This window comes from Hibiscus syriacus, unplaced genomic scaffold (assembly GCF_006381635.1).
Source record: "Hibiscus syriacus cultivar Baekdansim isolate YM2019G1 unplaced genomic scaffold, ASM638163v2 tig00110944_pilon, whole genome shotgun sequence".
NCBI classification, from domain to species: domain Eukaryota; kingdom Viridiplantae; phylum Streptophyta; class Magnoliopsida; order Malvales; family Malvaceae; genus Hibiscus; species Hibiscus syriacus.
This window is the reverse complement of record NW_024062925.1, coordinates 900,568-915,456: the sequence shown is the minus strand read 5'-3', so window position 1 is coordinate 915,456 and position 14,889 is coordinate 900,568.

Genomic DNA, 14,889 nt, shown 5'->3' with positions numbered 1-14,889 from the left:
TTTTTCTTTTTATTTCAATTTGATTTACCTTTATTTGCTTTGCTTTTATTTTATTCATTTTAGTTCATCAGCATGCATTCTTTAATTTGATTCTGCACTTTACTACATCTTACACTTTTCTTGACTTTTTAAAGGGTATGTTTTTAAATCCATTAAAGGTAAGTAATTTGGATCATATTTTACCATTTATTTTAACTTATCATTTTCTTAATTAAGACAACATTCAATGGTGTTAATCATTCTTTGACTGTAACCGACTCCCGAATCTGACACATCTTTGGTAAGATGCATATCAGGTAAGAAATCAAGGTATCCGATCAACCCATTTTGTTTATAAAATAAATGATCGGCAGCGACTCTAATGTTTTTTTCAATAGTTTCAGCTTATCAAACTTTTTTCATCTAAGGCTCTATACCCGAGCTCCAAACCCATTTTTTAGTGGGGGTGAAAGCGACACCTTCGTGAGAACTTATTCTCTGCACAGGCCTAGTAAGTAGCCTTCAGGATTAATACACCTTATGTCTTCGTGTGAATTTATTCACTGCACAGACATAAGGGAATGTATCCTCTCGGGTTTAACTTAGTCCACACAAGCTTGTAATGGGCTTAGAACTAAGGGTCTAGCAAACCCAAGGGGACACCAACAAGGAGAACTCGGGTACCTTTTTTAGAACCTAAATCGGGAGATGATAGAGAATTAGAGCCTACCCCTAAACTCTATTTCAAAACCTAGGATGTTTTTACCCTAATCATACAGTTTGTTCTCATGTACTTTTACTTTCATCATTTATATTTTTTTTATCTTACTAACTTTGTGTTTTCGTGTTTGTCTTTCTAGCATTTGCATCATAAAAAGAGGCTATTGATCCATAAAAAGGTGTTAGTTACACAAATAATCTGCATTAATGGACAAAGGAGTTGTAATGCAAGAGATAAAAAATGTCGAGGTACGACTATGGTCTGAAAAGACTCAGAAAGAGAAGGGAGACAGTCTGCAAGGAAGCTATACAATTTGCAAGGAAGCTATGTGTCAGAACTGGTTATCTATGCTTCTGTTAGCCTAAAGCAGAGTGATGTTCAAGAGTTACGAAGCATTTGGGATAGCTGGAAGAATGACCAGAAGCAAAAGTTCAGCCAGCGGTATGGTGATATTGCTCTCATTCTCTATGTCAGGACAGATGAGCCCCTAATTAGAGCCTTAGTACAATTCTGGAACTAGGGGTACAGATGTTTCACCTTTAACCAGGAGGACATGGTGCCCACAATCGAAGAGTATACTACACTGTTACACTGCAAAAGCATCAGACTAGAGCGGGCCTACATCAAACACATCAAAAGTAAGCCTTTCAAGAATGGACTGGCCAAGGTTGCAGGGGTTGATGAAAAATGCGTAACTGATTGGGCTCGATATAAAGGCAACGGGGAAGGAATTTCTTGGCTCCATATCAAACAATTGATGAAGATCTATCCCGATGAATAAAAAGCCAATAGATCTTTTCGCACTGGGTCTGTATGGTTTGATTATATTCCCAATGACTTTGGGATATATTGATACAGCTGTGGTGGAACTGTTTGAACAACTCCCGAGGCGAGTAAAACATAACCGACAATTTTAGCTGAGACCTTTCACTCTCTCAACCACTACAGAAAGACTGGTAGAGGAAGGTTCATAGGGTGTGCTCAACTTCTCCAAGTCTGGATTCATATGCATTTCTGGAAGACTAACGGGATAGCCTGCCGTCGATTCAGCACCACTTATTCACCTTTGGGAGAGTTCATTACTCTGAAATGGCATGAAAGCACCTCAAAAGAAAATTGGATGAAAGTCTTCACACATCTTCAGGACCAAGATATTGCCTAGAGAACTCATTGGTTGACCTACAGTGACATTCTCTTCCGATGTGGGGATGTAGACACTATGACACTACTTGGACTATGGAAAGCAGTTGGATATTCTCTACTTTTGACACTTCGACAGTTTGGAGCACGCCAGTTTGTCCCGGCAACATATGAAATATATGGGTCAGAATTTTCATACCATGGAGACAACTACAATAAAATGGTTAAAGAAGTAGCTGAGTCATGGAAGAAAGTGTTCCGAATAGATGTCATGGCTATCAAAAACATGCTTACTCCAGACTATTTGGAGTGGTGGAGGCTGAGGAAAAATGACAGCATCCTAGTGCCAGATCATGAGGACACCAAGACTATGGAAGGACACCAAGACTATGGAATGATTTCTTAACCCCGTTCCTTCCGAGTTTGAGATAGCAATGAAAGAATTTGAAGCTGTGAAAAACGAACTGAAACAGATGGTAAGGGAGCTTGAGGCTGAAAGATACCAGTGAAAACTAGATGCCGACACCCAGAAGGATTCGGGCAGACAAGATTGAGAAGTAATAGAAGAAAGTTCGTTTTGAGCTTGAGGACTTGATAAAAGAGTACCAAGAACAAGTTCAAAGTAACTCCAATATGAAAAAACTTCTGAGTATTGGAAAGACGAAGCTAGTAGACTGAAAAGGAAGTTTGAAGGGCATGATGGAAGATAGACTTTGAAAGAGTTGATAAAGACTGCTCAGATGCATTTAATAGACGGTTAACACCAAAACAAGCGTTTGAGAATCCCAGTAGCTGACTTAGAGAAGTCTCTTCAGAAACAACAAGAACGAGATGGCAAAACCATAGGTGAGTTAGAAGCCATTGTGGATGGATTCAAAAAACAAGCAAGCGAGCTTCAGATAGTGCCCTTTGATGGAATATTATAGTGGTGTTTTCATTGGGAACAAGCTCAGCAAAGGGTCAAGGCTAGAGATACAGTAATCCGTGATTTCTTGGAGCAAGTACAGAAGGCGGCTTGTCATTTGCATGGTTTAGCAAGGAAGCCGTAGTGGTTCGACAAGGCATTCAACCAGTGACAGATGAAGAAAAAAGACTTGTCAACCTATTAGAAGCTGTTTGAGGTTTAGAGGATTTACTCCGGATGTACCTTTCATATATTTTTGTCTCTTAAAAGATAAAACACTTTTGTTTAAATAAGGATTATTTATAATAACAGACACATTTCTGGATCACTGTCTCTAAATTTCCTACATCATGCATCTCATACTTTGCATTTTATTTTCAATATATATTTTTCTATTTTCATGTTTTTACATTCTTATTAACTAACAGAAAATGTCTCATCAAAAGAAAGAGTAAACCTCGAGTTTACTTCACAAGCTCAAGACACACATCACAATACCCGAACAAAGAAAAGACAAATGAAAGCCAAAATCACTCATATCGAGGAGAACATGTTGAAGTTACAGAGAGAGCTGGAAGAAAAGATAAATCAGAACAGTCAGAGTACCCTAGAATACGATCACGAAGAGCCATGAGTCCTTGGTTAACCAGATCATGGCCAAATTATATGGTTTACAATAAGCGAGTGCACCAGGGGTAGGTTCATCTACGGGGTAACTATACCACCGACCTCACAAGTAGATATCTCACCCGGAATCTTACCCGGACTGCAAGGGGACTTATCTGTAGCAAAAGGGAAAACCTCATCTGCTGTAAAGATACAAACGTCTACAACCAACCTTGAAAATAATCCGGATGATTACCATATTCTGGATTTTGATGAGGAAGACAAAGTGAATATGATGAAAGAAAAAATTAAACTGTTGGAAGACCAAATGAATGTGGTGAAAGGGGACTATGATTATTACGGAGTATATGCATTAGAACTTAGTATGGTCTCGAATTTGGTGTTTCCACCAAAGTTTAAAGTCCCCAAATTCAAGAAATTCAATGGAAACAGTTGCCTCTCAGCCCACATCACGATGTTCTATTGAAAAATGACAGGATATGTGGTAAATGATCAACTCTTGATTCACTACTTCTAAGAGAGCATGTTTGGTTCAGCTATCAGGGGGTACAATCAGCTGAACCGATATCATATCAAGACCTGGAAAGATTTGGCCAAGTCTTTCCTGGAACAGTACAAACACATTAATGATATGAGACCAGACTGAGTTATGCTACAAAGCCTGGAGAAAAAACATAATGCAAGTTTCTGACAGTATGCATAGAGATAGAGGTATTTGGCCGTGCAAGTTCATCCACCCTTGGATGAAAAAGAAACCAGAAAGCTCTTTGTACAGACCCTGAAGGCTCCTTACTTCAGGCACCTGATTACAATCACATGAGGAAGCTTTTCATATTTAGTTATGGTCGGAGAAATGATTGAACTGACCATAAAATAAGGTAAAATTGAGGGAAGAGAATCAAGCAAGAAACCTTCCATAAGAACAAAGACAGAGAGATCAACAACATTAATACTTACAGTGCCAACAAAGATATTACGATATCTAGCATAAAAACAACTGCACCTATACCGACAGATACTTCTAGACAGAGTCCGAGGGAACATAGGAAATAAAGAGAGAATGAACAATTCGATCATATTCATATGCCATACAAGAAACTATACCAACAGTTTTTTGACACTCATGTGGTGTCACCTTACCCAGTGGAACCAATGAAGCCCCCTTAACCTAAATGGTATGATGAGAACGCTCACTACGAATACCATGGCGGTGTGCCAGGACAGAAGATCAAAAACTGTCTCGTATTCAAGAGGATTGTACAAAGATTGCATAACAAGAATTGGATCCACTTTAACTTCGGAGCACCAAACGTGGCACAAAATCCCTTGCCTAATCATCAGGAGACTGAGATTAATGCAGTCACTATCGAGAAGGTAAGGAGAGTCAAAATCGATGTTTCAGAAGTAAAATCTCCTTTGGCTTAGGTATGGAGCCAAATGGTGAAAGCAGAGTTTCTCGTGCCACATTTGGACACATCAAAGAATGAAGATTGTAACCACTATTGTTACCACAATGAAGAAGGGCATAAGGTGCATAATTTCCCGGAATTCAAAGCCTTGGTCTAGCTCATGATGGATAGAATGGAGCTGGAATTCTATAAAGAAGTCTGAGATTCTTCGAAAGCATACGTTTGTGCTATTGGAGAGTCATCAAAAATTAAGTACGACAGGGGTAGTCCTTTGATAATTACCCCTAAAGCAAATATAGTAACAACGAAACAAGCAAATGTGGTGATCACAACACCCCAACCTTTTCACTACAAGGACAGCCGACAAGTGCCATGGAAGTATGGATGTCAGGTGAGCACTCCAAGAGAAGATGATAGGGAAGCAGGGTAGGTTGCGGGGAAACACTACTCCCAAGAGGCTAGGTCCCCCTAGAGACCACTTGAACCCTTCAAGGAGGACGTGTTGGCTATCAACGAGCCCATAAAGGAATAAAAAGCTAGAGAGTTTCTCAAATTTCTGAAACACAGTGAACATAACATTATAAAATAGCTACATAGCCTGCCGATACGTACTTCAATATTGGCACTGCTGTTGAATTTGGAGTCTCACCGGGAAGCACTGTTGAAGGTCATGAATCATACGTTCGTGCTACAAAGCATACCAGTCAGCAATATGGATCGACTAGTAAACAACATTCAAGCCGATAATCTCATCTTATTTTCAGATGATGAGATTTCATCTAGAGGAAGAATACGAACTAAGGCATTACATATCACCACCCACTGTAAGGGGCACGCTTTACCGAGTGTTTTAGTCGACAACGGTTCAGCCCTTAATGTGATGCATTAGTTACGTTGAAGAAGCTGCCAATAGATACGTCTCATATGAGAACCTACCAGAGCATGGTCCGAGCCTTTGATGGGACCAAGAGGAATGTATTTGGCAAGATTGAGGTGTCGTTAACCATCGGACCTGCCACCTATAATATTGAATTTCTAGTGATTGAAATCATGCTTTCCTAAAACTATCTTTTGGGAAGGCCTTGGATTCATCAAGCTGGTGCAGTATCATCCACGCTGCATCAAAAAGTCAAGTTTGTTATCGATTGAGCCCTGATGATTATTAACGCTGACAAAGATATCGTGGCGAGTGTGACCACATATCCTTCATACATTGAAGTAGACGAGGAGGCGGTAGAATGTTCATTCCGCTCCTTAGAATTTGTGAATGCCACATTTGTGGCTAAAGGAAGAAAGATTCTTAAACCCCAGCTTTCTATGTGTATCAGAATAGAGATCAAGTAGACCTTGAGACGAGGTGCCAAGACAGAAAAAGGGTTTAGGAAATTGCTGCAGGGAAGGATTAATCTAGTCCTTACTATATCCAAACTAGATCAGTTTGGGCTTGGTTTTCAGCTCAGTCACCAACATAAGAGGAAATAAATTTAGAAGAACCGAGAAAGACGATTGGCCAGATTTATTGGAATTGAATTTCAATGAGAACCTATGGTATTCCCACCTCTTTATGACACATTCAAGTCAGGTGGTTATGTGTTTGAAACCATCTCATCATATTTGGAAACGGCTCTAAAAGACCTGAGTATCAATGCCGCAATCACAGAAAATGCTGAAGATGCGGATAGATCTGGAATCCGCCCACTGCCACCTGGGTCTGTGCTTAGTAACTGGTTGGCGGAAGAATTGCCTGTGATTTTCAAATGTCTTTTAGAGTAATATTCAAACTATTCCTATTTGCCTATACCCGGGGCAATAGGTGATCTTTTGTAAGGGTAACTAAACATTTATTTAAGTTCAATAAAAGATGTAATTTCTTACATGACAAACAGTTTTCTTGTTTCATTTCTTTTGAATTCAGTTTTTTTCTTTTCTTCATTTCAGTACTCCATTTCATACTCTTTTGAATTTAATTTTGGGCTGTTTCATGTGGGATATTTTCCTCTCACGCATACACATTTTCTTTCTTTCTTTTTTCAGGTCCCCAGATAACTATAACGAGGCATTGATAATCCTGATCCAGAAGTAGATTTTGAATTGGCCATTTGTCTCGGGGAATTTGATGAATGCGACAATGAAGAGGAGTGCAACTTACCTACCGAATTGTTGAGAATGGTAGAAACATAAGACAAACAAATACTACCACATAAAGAAAAGATCGAAATTTTGAATCTAGGAACCGACAAGGAGAGAAAGAAGGTTAAAATTGGCACAACTCTTTCGGCTGAGGTAAGACAAAACTTGATAGTCTCACTTCAAGAATACATAGATATGTTCGCATGGTCGTACCAAGACATGCCGAGACTAGATACAGATATGGTAGTCCACAAACTGCCTATCAAACCAGAATGCAAACCCGTGAAACAAAAACTAAGGAGAATGCGGCCTGAGATGCTCCTTAAGATCAAAGAAGAAGTCAAAAAGCAGTTCGATGTTGGTTTTCTTCAAGTGGCCAAGTATCCAGAGTGGGTGGCCAACATAGTGCTGGTTCCGAAGAAAGACGGGAAAGTACGCATGTGTGTCAATTACCAAGACCTTAATAAAGCAAGCCCCAAAGACAACTTTCATTTTTCTCACATAGACACTTTGATGGACAATACATCCAAAAATGCTTTCTTCTCGTTCATGGACATATTTTTAGGATACAATCAGATTAAGTGTATCCTGAAGACATAGAAAAGACCACGTTAATCACAATGTAGGGAACTTTCTGTTACAAAATGATTCCCTTCGGATTAAAGAATGCTGGGGCAACATATCATAGAGCTATGGTGACCTTGTTCCATGATATGATGCCAAAAAAATTGAAGTTTATGTCTATGATATGATTGTCAAGGCACAAACTGAGAATGAACATATCGAGAATCTGAGAAAGCTCTTTCAGAGACTAAGGAACCTCCAGCTGAGACTGAACCCTAGCAAGTGCACATTCGGAGTAACATCATGAAAGCTGTTAGGCTTTGTAATCAGCAGGAAAGACATCGAGGTCGATCCCAATAAGGTTAAGGCTATCCAGAATCTACCTCCTTCTTAAACATAAAAAGAAGTTCAAGGTTTTTTGGGCAGATTGAACTATATAGCACGGTTCATATCTCAGTTAACCGACAAATGTGACTCAATCTTTTGCCTTCTCCGAAAGAACAACCCTAGAGTATGGGATGACGACTGTCATACTACATTTGAGAAATTAAAATAATATTTGTCTTACACTCTTATCTTGATGTTCTCCATCCCGGGAAAACCTCTATTCTTGTATTTATCAATATCTGAGAATTTAATGGGGTGTGTCCTGGGTCAACATGATGAATCGAGAAGGAAGGAAAGGGTCATCTACTACTTGAGCAAGAAATTCACCGATTACGAGGTTAGATATCCTCTCATCGAAAAGGTTTTCTATGCTTTAGTCTGGGCTACACGAAGACTCAGGCAATACATGTTGTATCACATCACTTGGTTGATTTCCAAGTTAGATCCACTAAAGTACATGATGGGTGTGCCTGCTCTCTCTGGAAGGTTAGCCCGATGACATATGTTGTTGTCTGAATTTGACATCAAGTATGTGATCCAGAAAGCCATAAAGGGAAGTGTCATATCAAATTTCTTGGTAAGCAGAACTGATGAAAATTATGAGCCGCTAGACTTTGACTTCTCAGACGAAGACTTGATGGCCATATCTTTAGAAGAAGTGAATACTTCCATAGATAGTTTCTAGAAAATGCATTTTGATAGTATATCAAATGGATTAGGACATGTCATCAGAGCCATACTGGTCTCCCCAGAAAGGAATCATTACCCATTCACTAGCAGACTAAATTTCGATTGCACCAACAACATGGCAGAATATAAAGCTTGTGTTTTGGGGATTCGAGCTGCAATGGGAGAAAATATAAAGACCTTGCGAGTATATGAAGATTCAGCCTTAGTAATATATCAACTCCATGGAGAATGGGAAACCAATGATATAAAGCTGGTGGAGTATCATAAGCTAATACTGGATCTGCTCGAAGAATTCGATGAAGTCACCTTCTATTATATACCTAGAGAAGAAAATCAAATGGTCGATGCTTTAGCTACCTTGGCAGCCGTATTCAAGGCTGGCAGAGAGTCTGAAATGATGCTAATTGACATGCAATTATATGAGTACCTAGCTCATTGTTACCAGATCGAGGAAGCGAAATACACTAAGCCCTGGTACTACTACATTGTATAATACATAAAGAATCGAAGTTATCCAGAGGAGGCCACTGAAATTGATAAGAGAACTATTAGAAGGATGACAACTGGATATGTCCTTTATGGGGAGGTCTTATACAAGAAAAGCCATGATCAAGTCTTGTTAAGGTGTGTAGATACAGAAGAGGCAAAGATGATATTAGAAGAGGTGCATGATAGAGTATGTGGAACACATGCGAATGAACATATGATGTCAAAACAAATAATGAGATGTAGATATTTTTGGTACAGAATGGAAAGTGATTGCATCAACTACACCAGAAGATGTCATAAATGTCAAATTTATGGGGATAAAATAAATGTTCCACCTCAGCCTCTTCATGTGATGACATTACCATGGTCTTTCTCTATGTGGGGCATGGATGTTATTGGGTAAATCCATCTGAAGGCTTCAAATGGTCACCGATTCATTCTTGTGGCAATTGACTATTTCACCTAGTGGGTAGAGGCTGCATTATACACTAGTTTCACTCAGTCCACTATTAAGTTTTTAAAGAAATAGATCATATGTCGATATGGTTTACCTGAAAGGATCATTACCGATAATGCTACAAACTTCAATAACAAGATGATGGATGATGCTTGTGAGCAATTCAACATAAAACATCACAACTCTATTGTTATAGACAAAATATGAACACATCAGTAGAAGCAGCAAATAAAAATATCAAGAAGATAGTGGGAAAACGACTAAGACGTATAAGGATTGGCACGAGAAATTGCTTTTTGCTTTGTTTGCTTACCGAACCTTGGTGCGAACTTTGACTAGGGCAACCTCATTTTTATTGGCATATGGGATGGAATTAGTACTGCCCATTGAGGTAGAAATTTCGTCACTCTGGGTCTTGTCAGAAGTCAAACTAGATGGTGCAGAATGGAAGCAGTCCCGATATGATCAGCTGAACCTAATAGAGGAAAAGAGATTGAAAGTCATTCTTCATAATCAAATATATCATAAACGAATGATTCAAACACATGACAAGAAGATGCTCCCGAGAATATTCCATGAAGGAGTCTTGTGCTTAAAAGAATTTGGCCAATTCAAATGGACTTCTGAGGAAAATGGATGTCAAATTGGGAGGGACATTATGTCGTGAAAAAGTCCTTTTCCGGGGGAGCACTTGTCCTGGCTGAAATGGACGGGTTGGAACTGTCAAATCTCATTAATTTGGATGTAATCAAAAAAATACTTCACTTAAGATGAAAACTCGAGAGGGTATCCTAAGTTGAAAAAGAAAAAGAAAGAAAAAGAAAAAACGTTTAGGGTGAAAACTCGAAAGGACACCCTAAATTAAAAAAAGAAAAAAGAAAAAAGAAAAAAGAAAAAGAAAAGAAAATAAGGTGGGTTCAAGAAGAAAACCCACAAATGGTGTCTTGAAACCAAGGATGGGTCCAAATTGAAAACTCGAAAGGGCGATTTGGATGTTGATTCGAGAAAGGTCCCTAATCCAGACAGTGAGGCATCACGACATCCGAATCCTCTACAGATTTAACGAGTTAGAGAAAGGTTGCACTCTCTTGAACATTGTCACATCTTCGAAGATCCTTTGACAAAGGTTGTGTCCAAGGTCACCTAACGGCTTATCAGTTCAGAAGCGCCATCATTATTGAGATCTAAGACATCCATTCATATTTCATTTATGTATTTACCTTTCTGAATGTTTGTCATGTATTGTTTGTTCTTTTCCCTTATGAATAAATACGATCATTTCTCTAAATCAATTCATTTTAAGCATCTTGGGTTAAATTTAAACCTAATGATTTGTTCAATTCTGGAAAAGATAATTGCATATTACTGTACAAAGATTTTTGAAAAGTACAGGTACTCGGAAGCCGATCAAGGCTCAGGCACTATACTTAAGATGGTTGAGAAGCATTTCCCAAAACAATGATAAAAATAAAATTTGCACATCAGATTTAAACATTTGGAGAATTCAAGATCGGGAATCAGAAATTCAAGATTCTAGAATCAAGAGTCACCAAGATAGACAACCGGAGATCGAGATTTCTCTCCATAGCCCAAAATAACAAATTTCGCATATGCATTTTAGGCACACCTAAGAGCATTTCATCCATAGCATCGCACATATGCATAAATTTGCAGGTTCTTGCTAGAGTCAATTTCAAATTCACAGCGAAGGATATTAAACTCGAAGTGATTGATTTATAAGATGGGATTTCAACTTCTCAACGAAGGATATCCAATTCAAAACTCAACTTCACAACGAATGAGTCATCCATGATTTTAACTTCACGAAGAATGATATCGTACCCAACGGATCGACTTAATCTCTCAACAAATAAGTCATCTGCAACAACAGGGGTTTGTTCCCCCAGCCAAGTACATCATAACTCGAATGTGAGAAGAGTTATTTATCAACAAGAACTTTCGAGATCGATTTCGTTCAGCTCAAGAGTACATTTATCGCAAGTAGCAGCAATGAACTACTTTCCGGTCAAATTTTCACACCAAGGTCTTTAAGTCGAGAAGAAGACCAAGGTTGACCAAACTTGGCGACAAGAAGCCACTTTCTATTTTCCTGCGATTTCAACTTCACAACGAAGGATATCGTACCCAAAATATTGACCCAACTTCACAACAAAAGAGTCATTTGTCACACAACAATGAAGAAACTAATATCTTCAAGTCAAATTTTAGCTTCACAATGAGGTACATAGGGTTAGAAGACGATCTAAGAACTACTTTCCAATGCTCTGACCTCGGTTTCAACCTCACAATGAAGGATAGCATGCTCAAAATTCTCCTGTCCAAACTCAACCTGACGGCAAGAAAGTCATTCCGTAATTCAGTCCGAATTGACAAATCCATAATGCCATCGGATTTCAACTCTATGACCGAGGGTATTCGATAAGATGTGAATCGATTCTCGTAATAGGGGACGTTAAACGATACATTCATGGTGGACGAAATTGGTGTCTTTTAATCTTTGCCCTATTTTTGTTACACGACTATGAGCAAAGAGGGGCAGTTGTAGACACATATTATTTTTATTTATTTACATGTTACAGGTCCAACAATAATTTACAGGCCCAGAAGACCAACAATAAGCCCGTTTAGAAAACAAGCAGTCCAGGACCCGAACCGGTCTATAAAAGCCCGACTTGAACTAGTTAGGGTTTAGAAACCCTAACCCTCTCTTTCATTCCAGCTGTATCCCCCTTGTCTCCTCAACACCGTTGAGCAACAACCGTCCAAATCAAGGACTCTTGGAGAGCCCTCACACCAACGGCAACAAGGCCACCAACTCTGATTTTTCCGGCACACAACCAAGTCAAAAAATAGATTAGAGTTAGAGTCCTAATGGGAGACTAAAAATAGCAAATCTAAGACTATAAATATACATGTAAATTAAACGAAAAATCGTAGAGGAAATACAAGAAATTACACAGAGAAAATAAGTGAGAATCTACCTATTTGTAAAAGCTTCAAAAAAGAAATAAAAGGTGAAATTCTTACCTCGTTCGGTTAGTACTTGTATGTGGCTCGAGTTTACTTTTTTTCCTTTTGTTGTTTCGAATTACCGATGATCGGGGGAGGGTGAACGAGATTTTCAATCTCAGATCTAGCTCTCCCCGAGGCTATTTTTAAAAAATGGGTTTGATATTCGAAACAAGGGTGAAAAGATCTTTAAAAAATAAAAGCTTTATTTTTTCCGCTATCGATGAACGACGGTCGGCGTCGATCAACGGTGGCCGACGAGGCAACGATGGCCGGTTTCTGGGTTCATCAAGAACCCAGACGGCTTGTTCATCAACTTGAAGAACAAGTTGAGAGAGAAAAACCAAGGGGTATGCGTTTTGAAAAAAATAGAAAATGAGAAGGGGGTTTAATTTTTTGGGTTTTATAGTGACCCGCCAACCCGAGTTTGACCCGCGTGTTGACCCGATCCAGGGCCTAGGATCCGTGTGTTTTTGAGGGAAAATGGCTAATTTTGTTTTCAGTCCCTCGCTTGCTTCAAGGATATGTTTTGACCCTTAATTTTGATTTTTACCCCGATTTCCTTTTAATTTTTACCCTCTATTTTATTTTAATTTAGTCCTTTTTATTTTTCACATCTTTTATTTTTTTTTATCATATTGTATTATATATATATATATATATATATATATATTATCATTATTTTATCTTTTTATTTTATTTTTATTTATTTATTCATTTTTTGGGGGTTTTTTCTGCTTTTATTATTATTATTTTCTAACATTTTATTTTTATATTTATACATATATGTTTTTATTATTATTATTATTATTATATTTTTTCCTCTTTATTTTTTTATTTATTACTACATTCTATTATATATATTTTTATTTATTTTTTTCTTTATAATTTTATTTTCTATTTTTCGTTTTCTTTTGTTTTTGTTGTTTTTAGTTTTATTTGATTCCATTTTTTATTTTTGTCTTCATCTTATTCTATTCTACTTTATTTCTTTTATTATTTTTATTTTATTTTTATTTTTAGCTACTTTTAGGTTTTTATTTTATTCTAGTAATAGTCTATGTTTAATTATGCAATTAGTACTTCCATGTTTATGCATTTTTTTTCTTTTTATTTCAATTCAATTGCCCTTTATTTGCTTTGTTTTTATTTTATTCCTTATAGTTCATCAGCATGCATTTTTTAATTTGATTATGCACTTTACTACATATAACACTTTTCTTAACTTTTTAAAGAGTATGTTTTTAAATCCTATAAAGGTAAGTAATTTGGATCATATTTTACCATTTATTTTAACTTATCATTTTCTTAATTAAGACAACTGGAAATTAATTAGTACCGAAAGGGCAGTTCAAGGGTGCTAATCATTCCTTGACTGTAACCGACTCCCGAATCCGACACATCTTTAGTAAGATGTAGATCATGAAAGAAACCAAGGTATCCGATCAACCCATTTTGTTCATAAAATAAATGATCGGTGACAACTCTAATGTTTCATTCAAGTCGAAGATCAATTCCGAGCCCACCCGAAAGACGCTTACGACAATATTCTACCTGCATGATTGAGCATGTCCCGACATTCTGATTTAGCCTGCGTGTGATCCAAGTCCCATTTGTATTTAGAATAGTAGAATAGCAACCCCTGCTGCTGCTATGCTTGTGCTTGTTTTTATTGCACCATCAACTTTTAGTTTAATTATGAGGGTAAATGAACAATAAATTTGATGAATTGTTCGTTTATTAAGTTAAATAAATTAATATGAATAATTTTTTTATGTTCATTTAATAAATAAATATACACGAACAAAGGTGTGTCTGAATTATTTATATTCACTCATGTTCGTACATATCTAGTTTCGACTAAATTATGATAATCCAATTAATGTTTTTTTTTGTTAGTTAAGTAAATATTGGGTTAAATCTAATTTGTGTATTGGGTTTTTAAATTATTGGGCCTCTTCTATTTGAACTGTTTTTTTCTATGTTGGGCCTTTGAGGGTTTTTATGTTGTAAATTGGATAAAAAATTTACTCTTAATATTTTATTATCATTTTTAAGTAAAAACAATAAGGGTAACTTACAAATTTGGTAATTAAATTTTATTCTCTCTCCTATTTCACTCGTTGTACTTTAAATCATTTTAATTTTCTCACTGAACTTAATATATTGAGTTTTTATGGTCACTTGACCGTTAAATAATTAATGACATTAAAATGAACTGTTATATAGATGTAAAACGACATCGTTTTGGTGAAAATTTTGTTTTCTTTTAAAACGATTTCATTTTTAACATCTTTAACTATTTAAAGGTACAACAACAACATAGAAAAGAGAGTAAAATTCAGTGACAAAAAACCCTAAT